General features: G+C 44.4%; 1 long non-coding RNA gene across 1 annotated transcript in view; it reads right to left on the reverse strand.

Annotated features, from left to right (window-relative positions):
• LOC110359432 (uncharacterized) overlaps window positions 1-20,541 on the reverse strand; it is a 306,576-nt gene that overhangs the window by 122,814 nt on the left and 163,221 nt on the right. The window contains exons 4-6 of the long non-coding RNA XR_002414620.2: window positions 12,105-12,231; window positions 9,995-10,117; window positions 3,262-3,364 (exon numbers count right to left, since the gene is read on the reverse strand). This is a non-coding gene — a long non-coding RNA (uncharacterized LOC110359432). The remainder of the gene's footprint in view (window positions 1-3,261; window positions 3,365-9,994; window positions 10,118-12,104; window positions 12,232-20,541) is intronic.

Here is a 20,541-nt window from a genome sequence, read left to right on the forward strand (position 1 = left end):
CCTGCCAGGACAGTCCTCTGCTGAACAGGGAGTGAGAGGACTGGGCAGACCCACAGCACCTTGGGATCAGTGAAACACAATAGATCCTGGATGCGTTAGAGTTCGTGCATAGGGAGCTGGCAACACCTCTGCTTGCACAATGCTGGGAAAAAATATTGCGTTTGCATAAATTAATTTCCACACAAATATGCATATCTGTGTGCAAATGTGTACATATAATACATATATACGTGTGTAAGAGGACTTTAAGGAGGCACTTTCCCACCAATGCAAAACTTGGAAAATGAGAATGTTTATACAAAAAAACATTCTGTTTGCCAACAAGTTTCTGTATTCTCCTCACTGTTATTAGAGACATTTGTGTTTAAATCAGAGCTCCCAGCCCTGCCTCTCCTTCCATCTGAGCCTACACAGATTGCATAATCCTCTGTTTGTGGCATCATCATATGTTGCTATAGAGATAGGGGAAATGTCTGTGATGATGATGATGTCAAATCGTTCAGCCAGATAACTCCAATATCAAGATAGAGGAGGAGAGGGTCCATAAACAGAAGCAAAGTATCATCTCCAGTAGTCAGTAAAGAGGAAAGGTAATATTATTTATAGACCTTTAAAGGTAAACAGATGTCAGCTCCAAACAAGCGTGACTTGAGAGCTTTCTCTAGTGTGAAAGTTCCCAGCTCTGCTCCTGCTTTCAAAGGCTTTGCTCCGTCAACATGACTTCTTCAATTGCTCTTTTATTCAATGGGCTCTATAAATTTGGGAGTAGTTATGCTGCTACTGCCACGGGAATGCGGCAATCCTATGAATACTTTGTCTGTCTCATCTTGTGGCTATGTCTGGAGACAGGCTAAGAGTGAAAGTGCAGATCCACTACTCATAAGCTATCCATATTGCTCCTATTCAGGACTTCAGACAGGGTTCAGACCTGGCTGCTCTACTGTTCTACTAGAGAACAGCAGCCAGAATGCCCATGGCAGGGAGCTCACAGGGGTGGCAGGGAGGTAGAGGCATGGCTGTGGTGAGACCCCCACTCCTGAGTTCACAGAGAGATGCCAGAATTGCAGTATTCCTTAGAAATGAAAATATTTCTGTCTCTTGGAGGTGAAGTGCCCTGATTGTCAGGCTTGGTTCAAAGTTCACCCTTACTATCTGTGCTAGATGTGAAGGCTGCACAATGAGGACATTCCAGACCACATTTGGGAGCATCCTGCCCAAGCTCCCAGGGGAAGGAAGGCCAAGGGATTGGCAGAGCTCTGTCTGCACCACACCATGTACAGCCATCCCCAGGTACCATGGTGCGAGCAGGGCTTCAGGCTGGCAAGGGGTGGCTGTCATCATATGAGCCCCCACCAGCCAGATCACAAAATAATTCAAGCCCTTTTCCTGGCATGGGGTTTCAGGACAGCAGCAGCCAGCCTGACAGATCAATGGGGGTGGGCTGGTGGCCACCAGCACTACCAGACACACACGCAATTGTCACATACTACCCCAGCAGGTCCCACAGCCACCACCTCACTGCTTTGGGATCTCAGGTGCCTGTCCTGATGCACAAACTTAGGAGCCACTTTGGTCTGCAAGTACCAATCCTGGGGAAGCAGCTTGGACCTCACATTTCATATATTAGCTCATATTTCTGCCTACATGCAAGTTTTCCTCTTAGCCTTTCTCTACAATCAAAACACATGTATAAATGGCAGTTGAAGGAAGCTGATCTGAAAGACAATTATATTATACAATTTCTCTAATTAGGTAAAAGTAGTGGCTTGGTTTCTTTCCACCCCAGCCCGCTTAATTATTGGGGTATCGTGGAATGCCTGCATTGTAATAAAACTCCAGTGTGTATCCAGGTACCAGGGGATTTATTAACTTGCACTCAACACTGGCAATCAGCAGCCAGGGTCAGATGTGCCTGGTGATGATGACATCATCATTTTTGGCAGCTCTCTCCAATGAGTGTTGAATGAGGTAATGTCCCCAAAATTAAAACTGACAGCAGGATTAATAATGATAGATTCTTTGAGCCTTTTCTTTGTGTTTTAGATCGGTGTTCTATTTCTTCCATCAGGGGTTGCCAAAAGATCATCATAACATTCACCTAGCATTTCAACACGCCACCAGTAAGTGACAAGGGACACCAGCAAGTGTTTCTGGGTGAGCAGGTTACTTCAGGATGGTTTTGTCACACGCGGGCACAGACCGACTGTATTTTCTACTGGAGATAGGCAGGTCTCATGGCACCAGACCTGTTGCCATCCTCACAGACACGCCAACCTTCAGCTCTGGGTGTACAAAACTGGAAATAACTCATAGGGTTGTGGTTGTCAGCAGCTGAGAGAGACAGCGACTGGTCCCTGCAGATTTACATCTATTTCAGTTGGAGGAAAGTTGCATCAGAGTGTGTACTGCTCCAGTCTTTTAAGGTATCTCCAGTTGTACACCACAATACACCTGCTGAGCCCAGAAAACCTTGCCCAGCACAGCCATGGATATTTTCAGATTTCAAGTTGGGATTTTTTGGTTGGTTTTTGTGTTTGGTGGTGGTGGTTTTGTTTTGGTTTGGTTTTTGTTTTAATTTCAGAGCAGTTTGCAGGTGGTTTAGACTTTCAGGCCCAGGAGGTTTTGCTTATTTGCTTTTGAAACTTTGCAAGGGAAGGAGAAAGGAAAGGAAACCCAGGCTGTGGCTGACACCCTGTGATCAAGCTCCCTCAGCCCAAGACCTCAGCAGCCACAAACCAACGCCACAAGCATAGAAGCACGAGCTTCAGCCAGACTGACCCAGTGCAAACAACCCTGCTGACACCAGGGGACATGAACTTGCATCTATTTAAACATCTGAACCTGGCCCTCTTTTTTGTCCAGTTAAAGATCAGAGGGAAAAGTCTTCCTGGAACATCTTGAGATCTGTTCCAGTGATAAGCAACTATGTAATCACCACCGGATCTAGGGACAGGACAGATTTGGGACTCACTGAACAAAAGACACAGAGCATCCAGGATCCCACTTTCTGGCTCTAGCCCCTTTTCTTCCCACCACTCCCACTATCTGAACATTTTTCCTTCCTTCAATTCTACTCAGATTCATCTCCTGACGTTTTTTTGTGCTGTTGTTACCCGCCCTGCTCCTTCACCCCTCATCCATGTTCTCCACTGAGATGGACACAACCAAACAATAAAGCCTGAATGCAAGCTTAAACTTGAAAGTCAGATTTCTCACAAAGTTCACCAAACTGGCCAGAAGAAGACTAGTAAAGGCAAGTACCTGCATTTTTCCTGTTGACTGTATTCTGTCACAGCAGCTGATGGAGGTGGTTTGGCCACTTGTAGTCTGTTGACAAATTAAATCCTCTGATGGTCATCAGGCACTAAAATGAAGAAACACAAAACACTGGAACTGTTTGGATCTCAAATAGCTTATATTAAATGGCACTTACTACCCCTAATAGTCACACAACTCAGATAAAATCCACCTCACCAATGCATTACTCTGCCTATACACAAGCTATAGACCCGAGCACTTTTATGCACTTAAAATGCCATAAAAGCATTTTACTATAGTGTCTTCATATGTAGGTGGATGGTATGGTGCATAGAGCAGGACCTGAACACTCTCATGAAAACACAGACCCTCGTAGGCCCTACAGTCCTTGGGTCATCCCCACTCCTTGCTTCATATTCAGAGACACACTGCCTCTATATTGCTAAGTCAAAATGAAGACATGGAAATATGAAATAATGATGGAAGAAATGAGCAAAGTTTTGGTCATTGTTTAATTTGCTAAGAGAACAACCCCACCTAAGAGTCCTTCTGCCAACTCTGACAAAGTGGCCAAAGATAAAGACAAATATGCCTCAGAGATGGAGCACAGCTGTTAAACTGACAGTGAAGGAGGGGGGAAATGCACAATAATTTAATTAGTAGCTGTGCCCTTTCCATGTTTCTCCCTCCAACGCTACTAGTAAGAAAAAATTTTTAAGATTTTAATTTTTCCAATACAGATGTTGCCCTTAAAAAGTCTACTAATAACCTTGTAGAACTCCATTTCTCTGATGATGACAAAGTGCTTTAGTTAATTAAACCTCACAACATTTCTGAAAGTGTCAAACCAAACAGCGCAGCCGCCTCATTGCAAAACACAGCCCTTCCAAAAATGTGTCTGTGGGTTTTGCACCGCCACTCTCCCCCCACACCCTCTGTGTTCATATCAGTTGCAAAGGAACCTCAGGGGAAGATTATATACAAGTTGACAGAGAAAATGTGTTGGAACTGTTTCGACTGAAAGGTTTGTTGTTTAAGCAAAAAAACCCTGCCCTGTTAACAAAGCTAAAATGCTTTGTAAATATTATCTTGATTTTGCCCAAGATTTCAACAGAAAGGTTTGTGAAGTTCAGGGTGGACAAACTTGTCCCTCTCAATGAAAGAGGGGGAGAATGTGCAATCACTGCAGACCATGTTCTTGAGGCCTGAGTTTTATATTGCAAAAAACTTGGAAAGACTCCTTTTCATGTCAGCACAAAAACATCTCAAAATTGCAAAATGTGGTCACCAGACACAGTTGTAGTTTCACATCAAGTTCTATCATCAGGCAAGTTTGGATCTGCTTTATATTTCCCTTTCAGGTGGTGGAGTTGATAGTCCAAGTAATTACAACAATAACGTCTCCAGTCAATACCTGCTTGTAACAACCCCTTCACATGGCCGCATACATGTAGAATGGCACGTGTACATTTGAATCTACTTCATTAAGAAACGAGCATGAGATTTGCTATTATTGCTCTGCTATACTCCCCATCTTTTTACTTTGAACTCTGAGCAGGAAAAAATCAACAAGGGTTTCACCTGCGATGAGACACTTTAATCAAGGTTGCCACCTCACTGCTTGGTGCTGGTCCTGAGGACTTCAGAGAGGTTTTCAGCAGATCAGCCCGTGGTTTTGCATTTGGTTCATTCACGCTCTGATTCAACAGATTTAATTAAAGGACAATGTGATATTAGGGGCAAGAGAGCATCACGTTCTCTTCCATGCTTGCTGAGAATCCAGACCCTCTATGCCAAACTTTAGCCCCTGCATGGAGTTTGACTGCTAGATGTAAAAACACAGCAAGCAAGGTCTCATCAAGTATAAAGAGGCTGATATAGAGCTACTTACAGAAATAGGAATATTGGCAGCCAGGATTCATACAACCTACCTGGGAAGATAACAAAGAAGCAAGACCTATCTTCACATCAGGTACCAGCCTCACTCTTATTAACATTGTGGATCCTGCAGTGGTTTTCTTCACTCCAAAACCCACTAATTTAATGTACGGTACAGTCATTCTATGTGGGGGGAAAGAGAAATTCTTTCTTCCTTCCTGTTGGAAAACTCTTTGGCAGTAACGCTTGGATTGTTTTCTTTGTAAATTATATTCATGCTGTTTTCAATATGTTTTCCTGACTTTATTGAAATCCGACCAATTTAACGAGTAATGTAGAACTTGTTTCCATGTTAAAAAACTCACAAAGCTGCTTGGGAATAATTATTAAAACTTCCATATGTGCAGCAAAGCCAGTCAGTTTTGCAAATAGCAAAAAAAAAACACCCAACCAAACCAGTCCGTAACAGAAGGACATCACTCTAACAATAGGCAAAGTAGTGTACAACCAAAGACCATCAACCTCTGGAGAAAAGGGGCTACACTGGCTCTGTGCCAGGAACATAACACTCACACCTGGTTTTCATGCCAAATTCAGTTTTAAAAAAGTTTTAATCACGGATAAGGGACCAATACAAAGCCCTGAAATCAATGGAGAGGCTCATATGGAATCTAACAGAATGGAATCAAGCTCCAAAGACCTGATCTCTTGCACAGCAGTTACACATGCTCCTAACTCCTTCAACTCCCCTTGAACCTGTGTTTTGGGGTGTAAAGGGTTTGCTGTTAGCCCTACCTGATGCAGGTGTACCTGACAAGTAGAGCAGCTGCACAGTCTCTGTACAACCCGCATGGAGGGTCTGTGTCCAGCTCAGAAAGCCAGCAGGCATCTGCTGAAACTTTACCACTCTAGGTTTGGCTAAGTAAGGCATGCACTTAGAGGTTTGATAGACTTGGTGCCCACAGTCACACACAGCTCCATGCTCCACAGTATTCATCAGCCTTTTTTTTCCCCCCTCCCTTCAAGATCCAAAGCTTAGGGACTCCTTGTGATGGGCAGCTGGCAAGATTCACACCCTAAACTGAAGGATTTACTACCAATGGCTACGCATGACTTTAATAGTGCATCTTGGACGGTCATCTTTTGAAACAACAGCTCTAATACTGTCCACAGCAAACCAGCAACTGCAGTAACCTCCTGAACCAGCCCATTCTGCACAAGTAACGGTAGTAACACGTTTCATGCAGCTGCACCAGCATTAAAACCTCCAGCTAACTTTTCTCCATCATTTTCTATGTGAAATACGTGACAGCAGTGCAGCTGGCCGTGCCTTCATGCCACAAAACCTCTCTGAGCTCAGCTCCATCCAGAGCTGGGTGAGGGCAGCGATGCCAGGGAGATGCCTGCACCATGGACCCTTGTCAAGAGGGAGGGGGACATCCCCGTTGTTATTCAAGCAGAAAGCCGAAGACGACCCTTACTGGTTGCACAGGGTGCGAGGAGAACATTATGTACATGTAGTTTACAGAACTGAAATACAGAAGCTGACATTTTTATGACTTTCATAATTTTTCCAGTAAGCAGCATGTACCATGAAGCAGAGACTGGCCCTGCACCTGTGACACATATGCAGAGAGACAGGGCAGCGTGTTCAGGTCGCAGCCAGCACGTTAAGGCACTTCTGCTGATTCTTTGGCACCATGAACACCCACTAACTTACAAGCAACATCTTACATATTTCTTTAGCTATAGACTTTGCTCCATTTTTCCCTGGTGGCTAGAAAGTAATTCATGGGGGCACACACATGCATACATTCCTTTCTCCTTCTCACCCGTTCTTTAGACTTTGAGGCCAGCTTTACAGACAATGCTCCTCATCTGCCTTTGAGGTCCTGCTTTCTCCACAGGATTCCTTGTAACACTTTCAGTCCTTGTCACAGACACAAGAAAAGTACAACTGGAGATTTGGGCAACCAGAATAAATGGCCAGACATCCAAATCAATGGCTGAACAAGAGAATTTGTGATTTTATGGGCACTCCTTGCTTTTAGCTATTTCTGCACTGTTAGTTGGCTCAGCAGCTCTGAACAAAGCCCTTGTAACACTTGCATTTCCTCAGCATCAATAATAATCCCGTCAAGATAGGCTGTGCCACAGCGAATCGAGCCACACGGGTGTCATGCTGCCACGAGCCCCAGCAGGGTCACAGGACTAGATGGGGCTGTTGCAGCTGTAGTGGCATCCAACGTGGCAGAGCAGATGTTCTGCTCCAAGGGAAGCATCAGGGCTTCAACCTTAAAGTGCCTTTTTCCCCCCCCACCTCTGTTTTTGACACCCAGCTCCAGAATAACTACATCTGCGTGTCTGTTACTAATTCAGGACACATTTAAGAGGATGTTCATTAAGCACCTTTCACTCAAAAGAATGAAAAGCCTCTGCAACCATGACTCGTGCAACTGGTTCATCCTTGCAGGATGGGCATTCGGGGAGCTCCAAACTTCCAGGGAGGCACAGGATTACTTTTCAGGGCATCATAAAGAGGTGAATGAGGTAGAGCTGATGCAAGAAATTACACTTCCCTTTCCCAGCAAACAGGGCCTGGGTTTTGCATGGAGTTCAAAGAGGTGGCACATTCCCATTCACTTCAGAGGAACTTGGCTGCTTTGCTGCCTTTGAACCTCCCTGCCTTAATGCCAGGCAGATGTTGGCAATGCCTTCAGCTTATCCACCCAAGCACAGTGCCCACCCCATAGAGCAGCCAGCAACACATCTTCTCCACATAAGTGAGGCTCAAGGATAGCATTTAGGAAGCCATTGCAACTTCGCAGCACTTATTTTCCTCTTAAGATTAAACTGACACACCATATAGCGTGTTTATAAAATGCAGTGCTGTTTCGGTGTAGGCAGCATTTATAAATAAGAAAAAGGTGACTTATTTGCCCTCCTTTCTAGGGGCATGGGACAATGTGTGGGTTGGAGAACTTTGCCTGGTGCTTACTTGTTCTTCTGGCTGATAAAACTGTGCCTGTGTCCAGATGTTTATTCCCTGTGGTTGAATGGAAATTAGATGTAGGGGACAAGCGAGGCTCAGTTAAGCTGAACTGTGGCAAAGTAAATGCAGTCAAGGATGGAGGAGGACAGCAGACCTCAGCCAAAACCATCACATCTCCCTGTCTACTGAGCATTGTTCTGACCCTGTGAAATACTGGTAACCTAAACAATTGCTAGACTTGTCACATAACAAAACAAACAAACACACACACACGAGCAATTCTTTGATTTTATGCTTCACCACGACTTTCAGTGCACAACTGTCTTTGCAACTACTCCATGATGTTGTCACAGCTCTGGGAGTCAATGAGAAATTCTCTGTCCACTTACTAGTGAAACTGCAACATGTTAAGAGTGAAGTTTATGAAGGCCATAACTAATATATTCAGCATTCATTCCTTTAGTGCAACGTAAGCCGTTGAGAAGCTCAGACCAGGATGACAGAAATAAATATATGCGTAGTAACTTGTTTGGGGAGGAAAAAACAGAAAAGCCCCAAACCTTGAAATTTCCCTAACCCAGAAGAATATAATTGCTTTAAATATTTTTAGATTACAAATTGTTCCTCTTGCATGAAACTTCAGAAGTCTTATTCATGTGCATCTGTATTTCTTTGCCATGGCCAGAGATGAAATCACAACTACATTAGAAAGATTTTCAGAATCCTCAAATACTAAAGAAAACACCTTTAGGCGGGTCATATCACAGCCAAATCACAGTTTGCAAAGTAAAACACAACCATGAAAACAGATATTTAACATTATAAAGAACATCCTACCAATTGTAGTGAAGAAATGTCTCTTCTGCATAAGAAAATAAATCATAAAGTCATGGGTGCCTAGGATTTTTTTTGTCATTTTTTAAATCAAAAGGGAAACTAGCAAGATAGGGTTTAACATTCCTTAGCATCTGCTCTTTGCTGCTTGTTGAGAAGCAGTCTAGCACACATTACAAGGACAGGAGTTATGCAAGAGGACTAGAATGGTCTGAACACCTGAGGAAAACCAGCCTGGGTCACACCTGTGGAGATTTTAAATTCAGCGAAGCATGGAGAACACAAGCCAACAACAAGCAAGGCAGCCCCCTCCCCACAACACAAGGAGGAAGGAGCAGGCAAAGGGTGGATTCTAAACCCCCTAAAGCGATGCTTAATTTCAAATAAGGAAGCCAAGAGCTGCTTGGCAAAGGGCAGGGAGGGTTTTTACCGCTGCATCTCTGTGTTGAGGCTGGAAGAGGGGCAGATTCTCAGCTCCAAGCCCAGCAGAGCCACCAGCAGCTCTGCACTTCTCTGCAGGTCCCATCTGAGGAAGCACCAGCAGCACCATCCTGCTGCAATTTGCCCCTGACTTTATTCCTGGGTATGGGAGGGTTTCCCCTCCTGTTTGTGAAGTCCCAGATCACCTGTGAGCAGTTGGCAGTAAAAAGTGCCAAAAGCATGCAAGATAAATATATATACGTACACTGTATAGTATTTACTTTACAAGCTGTATATATGTATATATTGTATAGTATTGACTTTACAAGCTGCATGACAGGTTACTTAATTCACTTGATATCATTTTGCCACCAACAAGGCACTTCAAAGTTAGCTATCTCACAAAATCTGACCTTTAACAGGTTAACAGAACCCTTCTGGTAAACAGAGAGTTAAATATTCAGTGCCAGGAACACTTATGGAAACCCCAAGGAAGTCAGAGCCAGGACCAAAGGCAGATTTCAGAGGAATTCTCTAAAATACCAGCTACGAATGTTACAAAGTTCACCCACACTTGCTGTCAAATCCAAGCTGCTTTTGGGCAAGACTTACACATAAACCATTTGCAGCTGTAAAAAGCAATCTTGCTTGCTTCAGAAACTGTTCTTCTCTCCAAAAATCCAGAATGACTTACAAACATTATCATGAAGACTGAATGAAAAGGAAATAAAGTGCCTGCGAGGAAGAGAAAATAATTTTTGCAAAATTAGTCACATTTATCCAAATATTTACAATCAAGCTTAATATTACACACACATTTCCACTCAAAGCTGATGAATGTACTCAATCATATATTGTTAAGCATTTGCCTTCAATGTCTGAAACATTAGCGATAATTGGCACGAGAAAAGTCCTGATGCTTATAAGCTTTTGGAACTGCTGATAACCTGATAAACAAAATGTTAAGGCAACTTCAGGAGCTAGTCAAAACCCTGGCAGGTTGGGGAAATGTCAATATTTACAGCGGGCAGCCTTTCATCAGTTAATCACTTTTAACCTTCATAAACTAAGATACTACAGAGGACTTCAGGTTAATGTATGAACCCTCTATTCAATTAAGGTATTACAAAGGCAGTTACAAACAAGTAAGGCATCGTGAAATGAAGTATAATTGAGTTTATCAGGGTATAAGCAGGCCAAACAGGGAACAGAAAGCCTGAGCTTCAGTGTTTTAAAGGAAGAAGTGTTCTGTGCAATTCTAAAGAAACACACTCAGCATTAGCTCCAAATATTTTATTTCACACATAAAGCACAGTACCCATACCCATACTAATAAAGTACAGGTTTATGCCAAGTCTGGAGCATGCTTTTGTTATTGCATTATAGTTCATGAAAATTATTGTCCATAATTAAATAGAAAAAAACCCCTTGAACCTGGAATTATAAAAATGTCACCAAAAACCAACAATTCCACTTGATATGTATTAAGTCATTACTTTTTTTTTTTTACTTTTTTTTTTCTTTTTCTTGAAGAAAGAAGAAGGGAATCAAGGAGGAGGAAAAGGGGGGAAGACAGAGGAAAAATTCTTTTCCTTGTAAATCATTAAAAATGCATGAAGGTTTAGAGCATGCCAGGAACAGCCTGTGCATTCATTTAGAAGACTGCGCACAAGAAAATCCACTGCATTAAGAGAATAAAAAACCCTAAGAATCAGTATGGCAGGGAAGCTGAACAGGCCACGGACGAGACTGGTGCGGTGGAAACGCTCCAGGCTGGAGGGGCAAGTTCCTTGTTCCTACCCCCTTTCCTGACCAAAAGCACCAGGGGCCTTGAGCGCCGCAGCATTCGTGATGCTCCAGCAGAGCTTTCTAAGTTTTATCTTCCAGAGGAGCTGATCACAATAACAGACATATGGATTATTATTCTCACTGTTGAGTTCAGCTTCTGCCATAGAGAAACCTCCTGGTATGAATAGCTAATTTATTGAGCTACAGATGTGAGGTCTCCTTTGCATGAGGAAAGCGGTGTGATGTAGGAGTCAGACAACAGGGCTGGGGAGTCAGCAATTGCAGGTTAAATATCTCCTTGACACTTCCTACCTCCTGAAGGCACTTCAGCTCAGCGCTTTCCTGCCCTGCGAGAGGGAATGCTTGCTACAAATGATGCCCCACTATGACAATCCTAGCTTTTATATAAGTACAGTTTATCGTTATGAAACACCAGACATCACACACCATCAGGGGAGGATTTTCACCCTGCACAAAGCCGTGCTCCTGTGGGACAGGGTATCTGACCTTGATGTGTCATGCTGTAACTAGAGAGAGATGTCAGGAGAGAAATGGCTTTTATTGCGTGGAGCTGGTTTGTTTGGTTTTTTAAAGTTTTCTGCGTCATCCTCTTTAAATTTTTAGAGTGAATTTATTGCTCTTGAAATCCATATCCCAGGGGCCTGGGTCTGCTCAGCGCAGGAGAGAGTACATGGGCAGCAGTGCTGCAGCTTTCCCCTCCAGTGTCTCAGTCCTGACTTGCAGTAAATGCTTGAAGATATATATTTAAAAGAAACAAAATGTTAACTCCATCTCTCTTGGCCAGGAGACCCCAGTCCTGATGCTTTTCCTTTACACTATGGACAAAACCAGCCTGAGGGCACCACTCATTAGCCACAAGGCACCAAATAACCAATAATGCCTGATCATCACTGGCACCCCTGGTCCTACTCACCATTAAATACTGGCCAAGGGAAGGCTCTGTGCAGGATGCTCAGCTCCCTGTGTCCCCAGTCATCTCTTTGGAGGTCTCCAGCAGCCCAAGCTGCTGTTGCATCCTGGTTTATGCATCACTCGCACCCCTAAATTAGAGGTAAAATATGAGAAAGAATAGAAACATCAGACTTCATGACTTAACTAACACAGGGATTGATGTAATCTGTAAAAGGGAGACAAAATATCCCACCCGTGCCTACTGCAGGGCTCCTGCTGTCAGTGTGTGCAGCACAGCTGGTGGTGAGCACCAGAGCCTGAGCTGCACACACCACCAGGGTGACCCAGTTTGGGGACCACCACAGCCTGGGGCTTGGCCAGGGCTGAAATTCCACAGGCCAGACAAAAGGGCAATTCACTGCTTTTCTGGTCTGGGTGGGAGTTACCGCTGAGCCCGTTCGCTGGTCCGGACCAGCCCTGTTGTATCTCTCCTAATGATGCCATTTCCTACCACAGGCAGGAGGCAGTCAGGTTTTGCCTAATCAGCAATTTTTGAGCTTTTGATTCCCACTCCTCCCCACCCCCTCTTTTTGTCAATATTCATTTTAAATGCTTGAAGTCACGGTTCCTTTTTAGCTGACTGTGCTTTCTCTGCCTCACCCCTTCAGGTGGATCGCTGACAAGTGACCACTTCGTGCACAAGGAAACTTTAAATGAATCCCAAAAGGAAGTATTTGTGTAAGAATGAAAGGGCATTCCAGGCTTCTGCTGAGTAATGGATGTGATAATAATTGTAGGGAAAAAAAGATCCAAACAGTTGGGTGTTGGGTTTTTTTTTTCTCTTTCTGCAACCAGGCTCTTGATCAAAAGATGTGAAAAAACCTGACAGTTGCAGGAGCAAAAGCTGCACTTTGATTCTGGGGCACGCAGGAAGGGCAGTTGCCAAGCTGGGAATCAAGAAGCTGGCTATTGCTCCTTTGAACTGTATCAAAAGCTCATCATATTTACTTCTTCCAATTAACGGGTGAATTTATTATGAGTGTAAATGAAGGGCTGGTAGCCAAGACTGGGAGCAGACAGGGAGTGGGGCACTCGGCTAGTTAGAACAGCAGTAACACACGGCAGTTCGGCAACACGGCCACATCCAGCCCCAACGTCTCCGCACCGCTCGCTCCTGGCCCCAGAGAAGCCACTGCTAAGCCGTGGGCTGCTTTTCCCCAGAGACAGCCCCTTGTTGCTAACAGTCCATCAGTTTTGACATACAGAACAATAAAACCGCAATCAAATACCTTCCTCCCGTGCGCAGAGGCTGGGGATCAGGTTGCCCCTGTATCTCTTACCTTCCATCTACCACTTTGAAGGGTTTGTTCTTGAATTGTATCTGGATATCTCAGAGTGGAATTTCATTCTTCTGAGACTTTCAAAAGTGGACCGCGTAAAGAATTAGCATGAGACAGCGAGCACAGCGAGCGACCTGCAGCTCACAGAGCTTTCTGTCACTATTGTTGGTGCTGCCTGCAAAAGATGACGGGAATTACCCTGAGAAGCAACGGATGGCATCTGTGTGCTTTCCACTCCTCGAAGAATGAGGACAGTCTTCCTTAGTAAAACACAGGTAAAGATGCACTAGCTGAGATCAAGCCAGCATCTTCTCACTGAGAAAAGCCAAAAACTGATGGCTTGGGAAAGGGTAAAAAGAAAAAATAGGAAGTATACTGAAATTTTTCAGTATGTTTACTCCATGCAGGCTGAAAAAAAACACGTGAAAGGGCAGACCAAAGCAGAGCCCATTCCTCAGCTTTGAGGCATGTTTGTGCAGGCCTGAAATCTGCTGGGTTTAGTGCTGGTTTGTGTGTGTAAAAGAACTATCCTGAAAGCAGAATGTATATATCCAAGAGTTATATTAATATGATCTGATCTGGGATCCAATACAGTTGATAAACATACATCCTTGAACAAGCTACTGAGATTCAGAGTATACTCTAAGTCAAATTCTCGAAGGTTCTGCTGCATTCTGGTTTATATTCCACCTTCGTGCTTCTCCAGGTGTAGCAAACACCAAAGGTGCTAGCATGCACCCATGACACCCGTGTAAAATGTCTAGAGAGGAGTTGTTACTCTGCAGCAGAGCAAAGATGCTGTTTCCAGGATGCCATTAGAGGAGTAAGCTGTGCCCTACACTTTGTCTGTGCCTTCTGAATGAGATGTCCTGGCTGCTTAGCTGGGGAGACTGTCAACATGACTGATCACTCCTCACTGCCTCAGGAAAGGGCTTTTGTTTATATTTCAGGTAGACAGTTTTACTGCATTATATATGATCCTTGCAATTGTTACCACTATCTGCTTCTGCCCTAAATATAGTGTGAATGTTCCTTGCCCTTACCCTGGTGTCACTTCCATCCTTCATGCTCCCACTCTAGGTCTCTTACACCGGTTTCAGAAGCAACAAATCAGTACAAATGCATCGCTGCTCTTCAGGGCTGAGCAGCAAGGCAGCGGCTGTGCCTGGGACATGCCAGGGGATGCTGTGTCTCGGAGCTGAACAGAAACTCTGATCCCGTGTAGTTCCTCTGAAAGCTTCCCATAAATATACAAGGCTTATGCTGACAAGCTTGTGTTAGATTTATATCCCCAGGACAGAGCAGTCACTTGTTCAGTCATAGAGAATGTCCCCAAGTCCCTTGCAGATTTAGTGGTGGGTAACCTGCTAACAGGACAAAGCTTTGATTTCACTGTATATCAGATTTCACTGCCTTCTTGGGGATTTTGGGGAGGGGGCACAGAAAGAAGAGGGAGGGGATTACAGGGCCAAGTTGAGAGAGAAACCCTTGCTCACTTGCTTCTGTCAAGATCCTGCTCAGAAGCATCAAGGAGGTGGCTTTATAAGTGATTGCAATCACACAGTCTCTCTCTGTACTTATTCTTCCTGGCTGATGCTCCTGTCAAACCAACTTGCTCTGCAGGCCAGGAAAAGCTGCATACACTGATTTCAGCTTTAAGCTCAGCTTGTGCACCTGAAAATGAAATGAGAGAAATCCACATCGCTCTTCGGCACTAGAGCAAAGCAAACCACGGTGCATCTCAGGGCGCCAGGCTGAGCGAAACACAGCACGTCCTCCCCCCTCACTGTTTGCTCTCGCTTCTGACAGTGCCACAGACAGCTCCTTGAATTTTCAAAAAAACCTCACATCCTACTTAGGTCCAACTCAGAAGGCATCCTGAGAGGAAGAACTGTGTGCCACCGTGACAGAATTACTGTGAGATCCAAAGGATGCCTCAGAGGAAAGAAAAGAAGGAGCAGCAGGTCAGCCTTGCTGCAACAGAACCACCTCCGTTTCCTGCCCAGCCGTGTGCCCCGTGGCCCCTTATCGTGGCACTGGTTGGGCTCAAAACTGCTTTTCAGCTAGGCAGTTTTATATTTCAGTGCCCCTCCTAAGGCCAGATACGGAAAAAAGATCCAACTTTTTAAGACTGGTGTGTACTGAGTACGAACGAGCTCATGGGATCATCTTGTTGTCTATGTGTTTATAGATTTGTTCAGCGATTATTCCATAGTGAAATGCAGTAAATTCTGGCACGGAAGACAAAGAAGTGGAGTCACCAGGAAAAAACAGTGATAGATCACTGAAGCAGAGTTTATCCACCTGAAATTACAGGTTTCAGGGAAGGCAGGAGCTAGAATTTATGCAGGGCACAGAAGTTAATGCACTTCCTTTACTTACTGAATGCAGACAAGAATTTTACCATGCATCCACCATGGATCTGCTGCATTCAAAATGCAGCAGATCCAATAAGAACATGAGCCTAAAATACTCTTGGCTCAACAGAAATAACTTCAGCGCTTGACTTTTCCTTTGGACACCTCCTGAACACGCACTGGCCTGAGCTAACTGGGACTGAGTGAAGGATCCACTAGGGTTACAGCCCGAGTAAACTGGAAGTAGACAAGGAAAACATTGACCATGATGAATTCAATGGCAAAGCAGGGAAGTGCAAATGCTGACAAGTCATTTCCTCTCTGTAATTAAGGTTCCCTGTAGAGACACAGTAAATACAGGATGATCCAATACCTTACGGATTTCAAATTTCCGATGGCATTAGTGCAGCCGAGATGTCCTCAGATTATTTGCAGAAACAGTCCAGTCTAGTCCAGATCTGGAAAGAAACTTCTTTCTTCAGGTGAGAGGAGAGCAGTTTCATGCAGAACTCATTAGCCACTCTGCTGAGTTACCAATTACTAATTGTTTTGATCGGTGGCTCTTGAGTAACATCCATCTCCCAGGCTTGCTCAGGACCAGTCACTCCTTCCCACTTGCTGCTGATGGGCTCCCAGGCAGCAACTTCTGTGGCTCTTTCCTCTGAGAGATGTCGACCTGACAAGCAATCATTTTGCTTCTCTTTTTGATCTACCCTGCTGGCTAGATTCCTCCTTTCATTATTAACCTAAAACCAAAGTAAAAAAACAAACAAACAAACAAAAAACCCCCTCTTGACTGTGTGTCTAAAATAGCAAACAGAGTTTTTTTAATAAATGACCCATAATGGCACATCAGTGACTGTGCTCCATCCTAGATAAGGAGAATCCTGGCTGCAGCTTAGATATGCAAGCGTGCTGGTGAGGGAGTGATTTCCAGCCTACTCCACAGTACCATGAAATACAAGGTCATACTTCCCTTAAGCCAGAGTAACAGGGAAGTATTTCTATTTCTTCCACTTTCTTCAGGGCAGTTAGCTTTACTTTTCCTTCTGTACCCACCCACACAGCTTCACTGAGTATGCACAGAGAAGTGACAGCAAATAAATGTGGCCGTAAAATTGAGCGGTGGGATTTACCATCTAATAATACTTTAAACTTTTGAAAATAACTTGATCAAGTCTCAATGAGACTCTTTTGAAATGGCAAACCATCTCTTGCATGAAAATATATTCAGAGTGTAGTTAATAGCCAGCTACGAGAGACCATTTTCACCACTGAAATTGCAGCTAATTCATCGTATCTCAAGGGTTGGTTTGGCGTTGTGGGTTTTTTGCGTGTGTGTGGGTTTTTTTGTTTTTGTTTTTACTAGTAACTTTCATTCCATCAACACGCTGCAGCAATTCTTTGAACAAGACAGACCTGATAAAGCAGAATAAAGCCAAGGCTTGGAGAAATAAAGTGAGAACATGCACTCTGCGGGCCCAGAGCGAGACAGAAAAGCACATAACACACGGTGCCAAGGACCTTAAACCCCCCTACAGAAGCAGCTGCAGAGCTCCCCCTGCTTTAGCTGCAGCTCATTAGCTTCCAAACCTCCACAAACCCTTCCCAAAAAGCAGGTGAACTGATGGCAAGACCACAGCTAGAATTGCAGTTTTTCCCTGAACAAGGGCTGCTCAGACTTACCCAGCAGCAAACAGAATTAGACGAAGCAGCAAGTGCTGCAGACTCCCCTATTGCCAGCACCCACCCTGGGTGCCATCGAGGCAGGTGCCTTGGCAATCCAGCAAGAACAGGGCAAACCCGCAGTGGCTTTTATTTGTCACTGTCTCCTTTTTACAAACATTTTTTGTAAAGAATATTAGAAGCATGTTGCACAGAAACATATAGCAAATGGTAATTTTACTGAATGATGGCAGTGCTCTTCTGATGCTTAAATCAAATCATAGACTCTGGAAAAATATTAGGATTCATTGCATAACCCTTAAAAAAAAGAACCTTGAGAAGAAAAAGAATTCTGTATTCAGTTGTATTTACTTATTTTGCATAATTCTCACACCACGATTAAAAATTAAAATAATTTGTGTTGATTCAAGTTTTTAAAATGTCGTCTTCACCATTGGCATGTGATGGTGGAAAGCAGGGAGATGTCCGCACTTCTGTGCTGACTGCCTTGAGCATCTCTACACACACAGGTTTTGCCAGAAATCTTTGGCCCACTCATGGAAATTTGCTTGCTTGATTAACTTCTATCACTAATCACCCCTACTCCCATACTAAGTGGGTGAACACAAAGAGGTAAAGCCAGCAAAAAGTGAGCCAGACGGAGCTAAACCTCCTGCTGCAAGAGGCTCTTCTCCAAGATGAGGCTCTTCAGCCCCTGCTCCAGTGTCTTGCTGAGTCGGATTAGAAATTCATGGGAGGGAATGTATATTGAAATGCTAAAATCTTCAGCAATTCTGGCATCCGCAGGGGAAAACAAAAAAAAAATCTATGGGATAGGACCAATAAAAAATAAACTAGGGCAAGAGAATGATTAATCTCTCAAAGCCACAGCAAGGGCTCTCTTGCTGGAACTGCACCCTCCAGAGGATGCATCCCAACAGACCTGCAGCCACGTTCAGCTCGCGTATTTATGTGTGTGTGTTTTATCACACGCTAACATGGGACTTTCTTTGATTTGTATGTGGGATAAAATACCCGAAGTTCCCATCAAACTTACGGAAAACCTTAGTGGTGATTTAATGCAGTGAAATCTGGCTTACCACAAGGCTGTGACAGGGCTGTATTTTGTTTCTGCCAGGGTTAGGTGCTCTCTGGTACAGCAGCTTAAAAAGACAAAAACTTCATCATTTATGAAGCTGTAGGGTCTTGTTTGGACTCTGAATGTTGTTCTGGGCGCAGGGCAGGCAGCACGTGGCAGGAGAGGGCAGGGAGGGACAGGAGCTCCAGCGCGGAGCGGTGGGTCGTGGCTGGAGCTCTCGGTCTGTCTGAGCACAACGTCACAGCCGCGTCTGGCAGGTCTGTGAAACACGTCAGCGGGTTGGCCTCCAGTTTGTGTTCATGAATAAATTTCATTTTGCAAGAGCAACAACAACAACAAAAAAAGCCGGCAACCCCCCGGCTGCACGGGGTAAAGCGACTCAGCTTTCAGCCCATGTGCTTAATAACACCACCTAAGGCCATGCTGTGAACACGCCGTCTAGGGAGCCTTTTTGCTCATTTTTTTTTCCTCTCTGCCACATTTCATCATGCTTAATAATAAAATTCAATAATTGTTAGCGTGGAGATCAACCACTTTCTCTAGGAATTGCCCTGAAAAACCAGCAAGCGACATGGGAAGGTGCTACCACACAAAAAAAAGCAAAAGGAATTCCTGTTCCCTTGTGCCCTCTTTTGAGCAAATGATATCCTCAGCATTTTGCATTTCACCTCACTGTAAGAAACACCCCTGTTTGGGCAGAAAGAAACCAAGATGCTGTGGCTCAGGCTCGGAGTATGCGACTGACATATATAATCTAGATTGGCTTCCCAAGGCAGACCTTTGATTGAGGAGGAAGAAGAGCAGCTGGTCAAAGTAATCTGCTCGGAGCAATTTGCATAATTTTCTCCCCCGTTTCCTCCGGCATTGTGAGCGTGTCTGGAGAGGAACACAAGCGGCAGATGCTGCGTCGCTCTGTCACAGGGTATAGCAAAGTGGAGAACGTGGGTCAGAATTCATCTGCTTAATAACCCCAACAGGTTAAACAGTTCTGGAGAGCTTCAGGCACAGATCTTCTTTTGAAAAGCTTTTATTTTTTTTCTTTTTCCCTTCACCGAGTACAAATGATTCTATTTCTTCAGCAATTGCATGTTTCCTTTCACACTTGTGTGCTATTCAGAAAGATACTCTTTGTGTTTCTTTACGGAGCTGGCTTCCAGGACCAAGTATTTCTTCCCCTGCTTGGATGAAGAATCCATTACAAATGGGTTATTCGAGAGCAGAAAGCCAGGCTTCTGTGTTAAAAACACATGCATGTTTAACATTAAACACACAATTTTTAATTGTGGCAAGATAAGTTAAAAACCATCCTCCAGAGCTCCAGTTTCTTTAGATCTGGGATACTGGTGGAAGCTGCAAATCATGTAGCTGGTCCCCCCACTTTCAAACTGGGTGCCTAAAACTGGGGACCTGAATCATGGTTCTGCTGAGACAACGGAATCTCCATGAGCAAAGGACCGCTTATCTACCCTGACTGAAGCTCAAGCCCCGCACTGTGCTCCCATGGCTTCTAAGCCGGGCTGCTTTTCCCCAAAATTTCTTCCCAAGTTGCCAAAGGCAAATAATACTGTTTCTCTTTAAATCAGTTGTAGGAGCTCAGCACAGAGGATGGCACTACCTGTGCCAGCTGCCCAGCGGCCACATTTCCTACCCCAGAGGACTCTTGTTTGCAGAAAAGAGTGTGAACCATCCCCAGGGTTCTGTCCTTGCCCCCTCCCTGGGGCTGTCCCACCTCTGCTGCCAAGATTTGCCTTGTGCGGGACACGATGAACTCACCCCACGTCCAGCTGCTGACACAACCCAAATGTCCACAGGCAGCAGAGCCCCTTGCATATTTAAAAATCACAAGGTTGTCAGCAGAGGCTGCTAATTTTGACTGGTGAATGCCCCGGTTTGAAAAACAGTTCAGAAAAAGTAAAACACATAAATATTACTCCTACACTTCCCCTCAAGGGAGGCAGCCCCCTTCCAAAAAAAACAGCCTCCCTGAGGATGGGAACC

Source organism: Columba livia, chromosome 14 (assembly GCF_036013475.1).
Source record: "Columba livia isolate bColLiv1 breed racing homer chromosome 14, bColLiv1.pat.W.v2, whole genome shotgun sequence".
Lineage (NCBI taxonomy): Eukaryota > Metazoa > Chordata > Aves > Columbiformes > Columbidae > Columba > Columba livia.